Source organism: Pteronotus mesoamericanus, unplaced genomic scaffold, assembly GCF_021234165.1.
Source record: "Pteronotus mesoamericanus isolate MK-2021 breed Mesoamerican mustached bat unplaced genomic scaffold, CSHL_Meso_final contig_170, whole genome shotgun sequence".
Taxonomy (NCBI): domain Eukaryota; kingdom Metazoa; phylum Chordata; class Mammalia; order Chiroptera; family Mormoopidae; genus Pteronotus; species Pteronotus mesoamericanus.
The window spans coordinates 246,848-255,802 of record NW_026555069.1 but is presented as its reverse complement, the minus strand read 5'-3'; the positions used below and the strand labels follow the sequence as shown (position 1 = coordinate 255,802).

The 8,955-nt window shown below is 42.8% G+C and overlaps 1 pseudogene; it reads left to right on the top strand.

The window, feature by feature from the left end:
- The first annotated feature begins 2,681 nt into the window (after positions 1-2,681).
- Positions 2,682-3,372, top strand: LOC129064946 (peroxiredoxin-2-like; annotated as a pseudogene).
- The last annotated feature ends 5,583 nt before the right edge of the window (positions 3,373-8,955 follow it).

Below are 8,955 nucleotides of genomic sequence, written 5' to 3'. Positions count from 1 at the left end.
CCAGGATTACTATTATTCATTCATTCATTCATTCATTTATTTTTAGAGACAGAGACAGGGAGGGAGAAATGGAGGGAAATAAATCAATGTGTGGTTGCCCCTAATGCCCCCCTCATTGGGAACCTAGCTTGCAACCCAAGCATGTACCCTGATTCGGAATTGAACCGTCAAGCCTGTGGTTCTCAGGCCAGCATTTAATCCCCTGGGTCACACCAGCCATGGCCCCAGAGTTTAATATATATATTTAATTATATATATTAATTATAAATGTATATATTATATACATTTATATATAATGTATATATAATGTATAATATATACATTATAGTTATATAATTATAATGCATATATTATATACATTATAATTATACGTTTATAATTATAAATATATATATTTTATATATATTAATTATAAATGTATAATCATATACATTTAATTATATTTATAATTTTAAAAGTATATGTATAAAGTGTATATATAAATATTTTTTCCTTGATGTTAAATTGTCTTTGGGTCATTCTAGCAGATTCATGGAATGTCACGTGGATTATCCTTTCTTCTTTGGAAGAAGTTTTGGACCAAATAGGCCAATTTGATATGCTTATTCTACATGGGAATTATCTTTGTAAAACACAAATTGCTAGCTATGTTCTATTTATATACAAATATTTATAATTAAAATTTCATTTGTAATTTTAAGATAACTTAAAATGTTGTTACAGAAAAACAAATGACTTTTTCAATCCCACTGTTATTAGATCTATAACCATGTCATTTCTAGTTTCTTGAGAATAAATATTCAGATCTATTTTTGAAGGAAAATAAAACTGCTAGAATTCTATAGAATAACAGGATTTATAGAAATACTTGTAAATAATCACACAAATAAAATTGATTATGGAAGAGGATGAACTGAAGATGATTGTAGTTTGCTCACTTTTGTCAAAAATATGCTAACTTTTAATCTTTTTGTTTTTCATACATAAAGAACCTTGTATTTTGCATAGAGCAATTTGGTATACTATGATTTAATAAGCAATATTGCAGGATTTATATGTTTCTGTCTACCTGATCCCTCCAGAATTTAGAGACTCAGTGACTGACTATTGTTGTTTCCATGGCAACATATTTGTTTGCATGGATTCAGCAGGAATCTGATTTATTCATAACAGCTCACATAAAGCCAGTTTCCAACTGTGTTTTTATAAGCCAAGATTTTGACTGGAATGTCATGTCTGAGAGAGACATTCCTAGATCCTGGATATCAGCTAAACTTTAAGGAATGAAGAATGACTTTGAAGAGGATTAACAAACCTGTGCAGCCATTGCCTGGAAGCTTTTTATTTAGAAGGTTCATGGCTGCCTTTCCAGGTGGCATGTGAAGATTTCTGTTCTGGAAGATGACAAGAAGGAACCGAAAGACATTTTGGGTCCTGCGAGAACTCCAGGAACTCACCCAATATTATAAGTATGCAGGTAAAGGCTAATATCAGCTGGTGGCTAGTATTCAGAAATCTCTGGATTTTCTACCTAAAGTTGTCTTAGATAATCGCGTTGGTGAACAAGGAGGACTTTACATGATCACCAACTCCACTTGTTATCCCTACATGGACCCCTCAGCACAGGTGGAAACAAGCATCACCAAACTCAGGCACAAGCTACATGGCACCAACAAATATTGGACCATCACACTCCTCTCATTGAGAAACTTGGAAATTGGATTAGTCTATTTTCAAAACATACACAAGGACTCAGATCCATACTAGGAGGGATTTTTAATTTAGGTTGAACTATTCTTTTCTTTATAGTGGTTGAATTGGTTTCTTTTCTCTTTTGCTTTTTTATTGTTGTTGAAGTTGAGTTGTCTCCATTTTCCTGCTGTCAGTTCCCCTGTCCCACCCACCCCACCTTCCACCCACAACCTAACACCCTTTTGGCTTTGTAATGGGATTTTTATCCATGTCCCTTGACAACTCTTCCCTTTCTCTTCCTCTTATACCCCCTCCTCTCTAGTTACTTTCAGTTCATTTTTTTGTGTTGTCTCAGGATCTATTATGCATGCTTGTTTGCTTTATTGATTAAGTTCCACTTGTAGTGGAGATCATATGGCATTTGTCTTTTCCTGTCTGGCTTATTTCACTTAGTATCATGTACTCCCATTCCATTTATGTGGTCACAAGGGTAAGAGTTCTTTCATTCTTTCTGCTGCATAGTATTCCATTGTTTGAAAGTGCCAGTTTTTCAATTCACTCATTTCCTGAAGAGCACTTAGGTTGTTTCTAGCACATGGCTGTTGTAAATTGTACTGCCATGAACATTGCACACATATATTGTGTTAATACTTCAAAGCTCTTTATGGCTTGACTTTCCTATGCTAGGAGAATACAATCTGCTCAACAGGCACCTCTAAAAGTCTATCTGCTTTTAACTCATGAAATTTTGGTTTATAGGAGGCTCAGGATTTTCATTGCCCAAGAAGACTCATAGAACATCAATATCTTCATAGGTATGGAGAAATAATTAACAGTCATGATAAATAGGGCATAACAAATTACACTGGTGTGACTTTCCATGAAATACAAATAGAATAAGAAGTACTCATGAATATGACAACTCTGAGAACGTGAGTCTACCAGTGTGCTGCTGGTGCATCCCACCTTTCCCCAAACAACTTTCACTCATGGCCTCTGCAAATCCTCACTTTGGGAAGCCCTTCCAGAACTTGCAGGCAACTCTCATAGTGGATGGCACCTGTAAGGAGGTGTCGGTTTCAGAATGAAGAGGGAAATACGTGGTCCTCTTTTTCTACCTGTTGGACTTCACTTTTGTGTGCCCCACAGACATCATCACTTTCAGCGAGCATGCCTAAGCCTTCCACAAACTGGGCTGCAAGATTCTAGTAATCCTGGTGTCCTTGCGGTTTGCCCACCTGGGTTGGATTAATACCCACAGGAAGAGGTAGACTTGGGTCCCTGAACATGCCCATGCTGGTTGATGTAACAAGAAGTGTTTCCCATGGCTATGGTGTGCTGAGGATAGATGAGGGAGTTGCCTACAGGGGCCTCTGTATCTTAGATGGCAAGAGTGTCCTTCGCCAGATCACCATCAGTGGCTTGCATGCAGGGCGCTCCGTGGATGGGGTTCTTCAGCTGGCCCAGGCCTTTCAGTGCAGCGATGATCTTGGGGAAGTCTGTCCCACTGGCTGGAAGCCAGGCAGGGACTCCATCAAGCCCAGTATGGCTGACAGCAAGGAACACTACTCAAAACATAACCAGGCTGACAAACAGGTACCAGATTTGGGCTATTGGACCCTACCTGGGTGCACCGTGCTGTCCCAGGAAAGGTCAGATCTGCCCCTTCATATTCTGTAGTCTGTGACCTAAAGGGCTTGCCCCAGGCCTTTTCGTATCCTTAGATGAATGGTGTACTGTGACCCATCCCTGGATTCACCCAACCAGGAACAGGACTAGAGGTGACTAATAAAGTATTAGGGACAAAGAAAAAAAAAAAGATGTACTAATAAATTTGTAAAACTCATACTGAGAGTTTCATTAGAACTATTTGCAACCTGCAGCATTTCCTTTCCTGCTGGGACAAGAAATGTCCTTGACCATGATTTTGAGTGAAAAGGATCACTAAACTGCAGGAAGTTGCCTGCCATCAAACAGTGCCAGGATGCTGACATTAAAGATCAATATTGGAACTAACAAGGTCACTACCTGTATATCCACAACCTTTCCACAATATCTTTTTCTTCGCCTTGTTCTTATAAAAGTCCCTGCCTATACTGAAATATTAATATGGCCTTTGAGAAAACAAACCCTCATCTTCCTGGTTGCCAGCACCAGAACTAAACCACTTTCCTTTATACCAACATCTGCAAAGTGAGTGTTGCCTTTTGAAGTGATAGAGAGCCAGACCTGCATTTGGTCACATCAGGATGGTGCCTTTTCAAGAGGGCCCTAATTTTTGTATTTATAAGAGAAATTCTTGTGAGTCTTCACATTGTGGGAATACCAGCCATTTCTCTGGGCTTTAGGAGAATTGCACTAACCTCATACTGGGGCATCCTCATGACTTAAGCACCCCCTGAAACCTCTCTCCTAGTAGTATCCTCCTTGGGGAGGAAATTTTTACACATACATTTGAGATAGTAGCTTTTTCAGTCCACAGCACTGCCCTGGAGCCACTGGAGAGAGGGCGGGCCTGCCAGCACATTGGCCCTAGTCCAGGGAAGGGATTTCACACACTGACCACATACTGTATGGATTTTAAGGCCACATGTTAGGCAATTGATTCAGTTCTCATAGGAATATAGTTCAGGCTTGATGTGGTCTCCCACTGACAAGGGGGTCCCCACGCTGCTCCCTGATGTGTGACGGCATCAGTATTGGTCCAGGGAAAGGGACACTCACAGAGCTCTGGTCTCAGATGAGGAGCCTCCTGAGGATCTCACCCTGTGGGGGAACAGAAAGAACACTATGATGTCATAGACTGTGTTGGAGCCTGGAACACTTATCATCCCTGGAATTTGCACCCAGAATGTCATGTCTGTGATGCTTGCCCAGACACGTGAATAAATTTCATCCATTTCTGCCTTGTAGTTACTTTTCACCAAGCACACTTCCATTGTTCAGAAATAAGGGATGTCCAAGAACTTGAAGGGGAGTCATTAAGTTCAAATCCACAACGTGTCCCTGACCAAGATTGCCAGGTTAAGCCACCCTGAAAAAGCTTTATTCAGATGACAGGAAGGCTGCCCATGGGCTACCTGCGCAAATTATAGTGAATGGCATGGGTACTTTAAGGAGCAACTTCCCTGCCTCTTCCTTGCAGTGCACCTGCTCTCCTGAAAGTTCCTTTGAATCCCTGATATGCCCCTGGCCACACCGGCCCTGGTGTCAGGATCCAGACTGTGGGAAGAAATCAGGAGGCCCATCACCCTGTCATCTACTCAGACCAGCTCAGATGTGCTTCTCAGGGTTTTTGACAGACTCAGGATGTGAGTCATCACACTCTCTTGCGCAGTAATAGACGGCCGTGTCGTCAGACTTCAGGCCATTGACCTGCAGGTAGGCAGTGCTGACAGAGGTGTCCATGGAGAATACAAATCGTCCAAAGAAACCCTGGGCATACGTTGGTTTCCCAGTGTCTGTGTTGATCCAGCTCATGTATTGCAGGGCACCGTCTGGGGCTGTTGCACGCAGTTCATAGCATAGTCAGTGAAGTTGTATCCAGAAGCCATGCAGGAGACCTTCACGGAGGCACCAGGGTTCCTCACCTCAGCCCCCGACTGCACCAGCTGCACCTGGGAATGGACACTTGTGGAGAGGAGACATCAGTGGTCGGATATCTTCCTGGACTGTCCCTTATCAACCCAGGGGCAGGAGAACCCCCTACCTGTTGCCACTGCCACCAGGAAGAGGGCTCTCCAGCTCCAGTCCATGGTGAGGGGCTGTGTCTTCAGGACTCTGCAGGGGAGGGCGTGGCTGTGCACGATGTTCTCAGGGCACAAGGCAGAAAGCATGTAACCTAGATCATTTTCCCAAATTTGCATATTCATGAGGGAGTTATATCATATTTACATATTTTTCTCCACCTGAGGTAAGGCTGAGGACAAGGGACCATGCCCAGCAAAAGACTGAATCCAAGTTGTCATCACTGTTGGAGGATGTTTACCCTGCCCAGCCTCTGAGCTCTGTGTAGACATAGCTCCTCCCAATGAGGAACAATCCCCCACAGGACATTTTGCTTAATGTGAGGGTCACACCCTTGAGTAACCACAGACTGCTGGGCCAGTTCTAGGCTTGATACATTAAAGTCTCTGTCCAGACTCAGGGTGTGTCTCTAAAATTCTGCATCAAGTGTGTTAGTAAAACAATCCTGTCCTCTGTTCCTTGGAATTCATGTGTAAATGAGACCTAAAAATATCCTCAGCAACTCTGGTTCTCACATCTTTTTGAGCTTGGTAGATGCTCTGCTCAAATAGGATGTTTACAATCACCATATTACATTCTTATTTTAGATGTTTCCGTGAAAGTGGAAGACCCAGGCCCTCACAGGAAACCCCTCTGCACCTCCCTCTGCACCTGCTCCTGGCAGCAGCTCTGAGTTCTTGAGTCCTGTGCCCCCCTGCTGCCCAGACTGTGCCCTGCAGAGGGGGTCTTGTTTGGGCACACAGGGCAGGGACATTTTAGAATTGAAGGCTGTGTCCTCACTTCAGAATGCTCCCACAAGGACACCATGTGCCTCAACATCTCTGCACAGACAGCTGGCCTTACTGAACCACAGTGGCTAAGCTAGGAGCCCCGATCAAGGCCCTGTGAATGTACCAGGGAGTCCCTTCCCCGGAGCTGAGAGATGTATAGGTTCCTATGCTTGAAAGTCCTGTCTGAGTATCACTGCATGTGGCCCAAATCCCACTGCACTTCTACTCTTCAATAAAACACATGCAGATGCACAGTGTGATGACTTTCATATTAGTGCACCGTATATTTACTTTCCACATCGATCTTGTCATTACCCTTGGGACCTGCATCAAGGAGACATCCCTTCTGAGCAACCATTCAGTGATCTGATGAGTGAAATACATCTGTCGTTTCACTAAATGCATATCACAAATGTTCCCACGTGAAAGGAAACTACAGTGAACTATTTTCAAGATGAATGCATAAATTATTCTGCATAATCCATCACTGAGGACCAGTGTGTTGTGGAATGTCACCATCTTCTCCTTCTGAAGATGCCTCAGAGAGCTCTCAGGCCATGCAGTGTTGTTTATTCTGTCTTCAGGAATCTCCTTGCTGCATTCATGAGCATCTGGTACTGTCAAAGGGCCTCAGAGGTCTAGGGCAAACAGGGAAAGGTTAGTAACAGCTGTGCAAATTTTAACATGCCCTGAACTCCTGTGATCAACCTTGTGGTCACCTAGTGCCTGGTTCCATTTCAAGCTAACACTTGTGTAGGCTTTGATGGGGAAATTTGGGAAAAGTTGTATGCCATCTGATTTATGACAGATTTGGAATATTCTTTCACAAAAGGAGAAGCAGCAAATGTATATTTGTACTTACATTTATAAGAAATGTGTGCTTGTATTCTGATCCTGAGATAACCCGCAGTCCCATGAGCTATGGTTGCAGGAAGCAGACTCAGGAGAGTTGCTGTCATAACCTGGTCTGGAGCATGAGGGCAATAGATCCCAGGGCAGGAGAAGCCTCTTGTACAGGACACAGCAGGCAGCACACAGACAAGAAGGGCTTACTTTTGCTTCTTTCATCTTTGTTTCAACATTCCCTCAGTGCAGTGGAAGGTGCCCATTTGTGTTGGGGAAACAATCTGCTTTTCTGAGCTACTTATTCAAGGGATAGTTCCCCCATAAACACATTATGGACAAATGCAAGAATATGTTTCAGAAAGTAGTTGGGACACCTTGTAATGCAGTCAAACCAGCACAAAAACCAAACAGCACAACACAGCTACTAATGAAATGCCATCCTCAGGCAGAGGTCACCTGTGTCTGCTAATGCATTTAGGTAGAGGAGGGGCATCCACATTAGACTATTCATGGTGAGTGTTCTCTCTTGCATCTGCATGTTGAATATGGGATAGAGAGGAAGCTCCTGAGCCAGGGATGAAGCAAAGCCTACCAGTGTCCTGTTCCTGCAGAGGCCAGGGGACCTGGGTGCCACCTGGAGTCCTGAGTGCCCCCTGCAGCTCAGCCCTCCTGTCTTATTGGGAAGACTTGCATCGGGGCTCAAGCTGTTTCCCCCTCTGCATATCCCACACAGTAATGCATGGCTGTGTCATTGGCTCTCACGCTCTCCCTTCACAGGGAGAGCATGCTTGTGGTATTTTTCTCTGCAGGTGGTGAATCAGTTCACCAAAACGCATGATATCTCCCTGAAGAAATCCCACACGATGAATGTTTCTTTAGATGGACTCTAGTACCTTCGTCAGGAGCAGCTTCACAGCAACATGTACTTCAGAATCTCTCTAAGACTGTAAATATCATAGCCAATGAAACTGACACCTCACCTGCTAATATTAAGGAATCCAGAGAGTCTCTAGATAAAGTAGTCTTAGGTAATCTATTTGCCTTAGACTGTGTAGTAGCAGAACCAGCAGGATTTTACCTGACCATCAACACCTACCGTTGTTCTTACATTGGCACATGAGCTGAGGTCAGAACCAGCATCTCCAAAATGTACTGGCTGCCTGGCATCAACAATCATTGTATCACCGTATCCCTGTGTTTGAGTGAGCTCCACATTGGTTTATGCGTCTATTTATATGGATACCACTGGGACCCAGGTGCAAAGAGGAGACTTTTTTTTATTTACATTTAACCATTCTTCTCTTTATAAAGCTTGCCTTTGTTATTTCAAAGATCTCTATGACTTGGTTAAACTATGACAGAAAAGCAATATATGCTTCTTAAGGGCCTGTAAAGTACACATCTGCTTTTAACTCACTGATCTTCCTTTCCAGCAGGCTCCAGTTTTCCATTCCTTGAGAAGTTGCAAAGGCCATAAATAGCTCCATAGAAATGGAAGAAGAATTGAAGTGGGGAATTATACCATGGAATAAAAACTTTATACTGCTGTTTAGTATCATGAAATAGAAGTATATTAAGATGTACCATTCTTCTTATGAAAATGCACATATTGATAGTTTTTGTAAGCATATAGAATGACCACCGGCGTCAGTCATGTTGTATGAGAAACAACTTTGACCACAGATTCAGGATCACAGATGACACAAAGAAAATATTTACCAGGCACCAAACAGTTCTAGAAAGATGACCGTGAAGGTCCATATTGTTACAACCAAGACATTGTCTGCACATCTACAGCCTCAGCCCATGATTGACATTTGCTTTTTGTCACTCTAGCTTCCTATAATACACATAACCGCAATGAGAGATGTTAAGGGGTTTTGAGATGAGAGTATTTCAT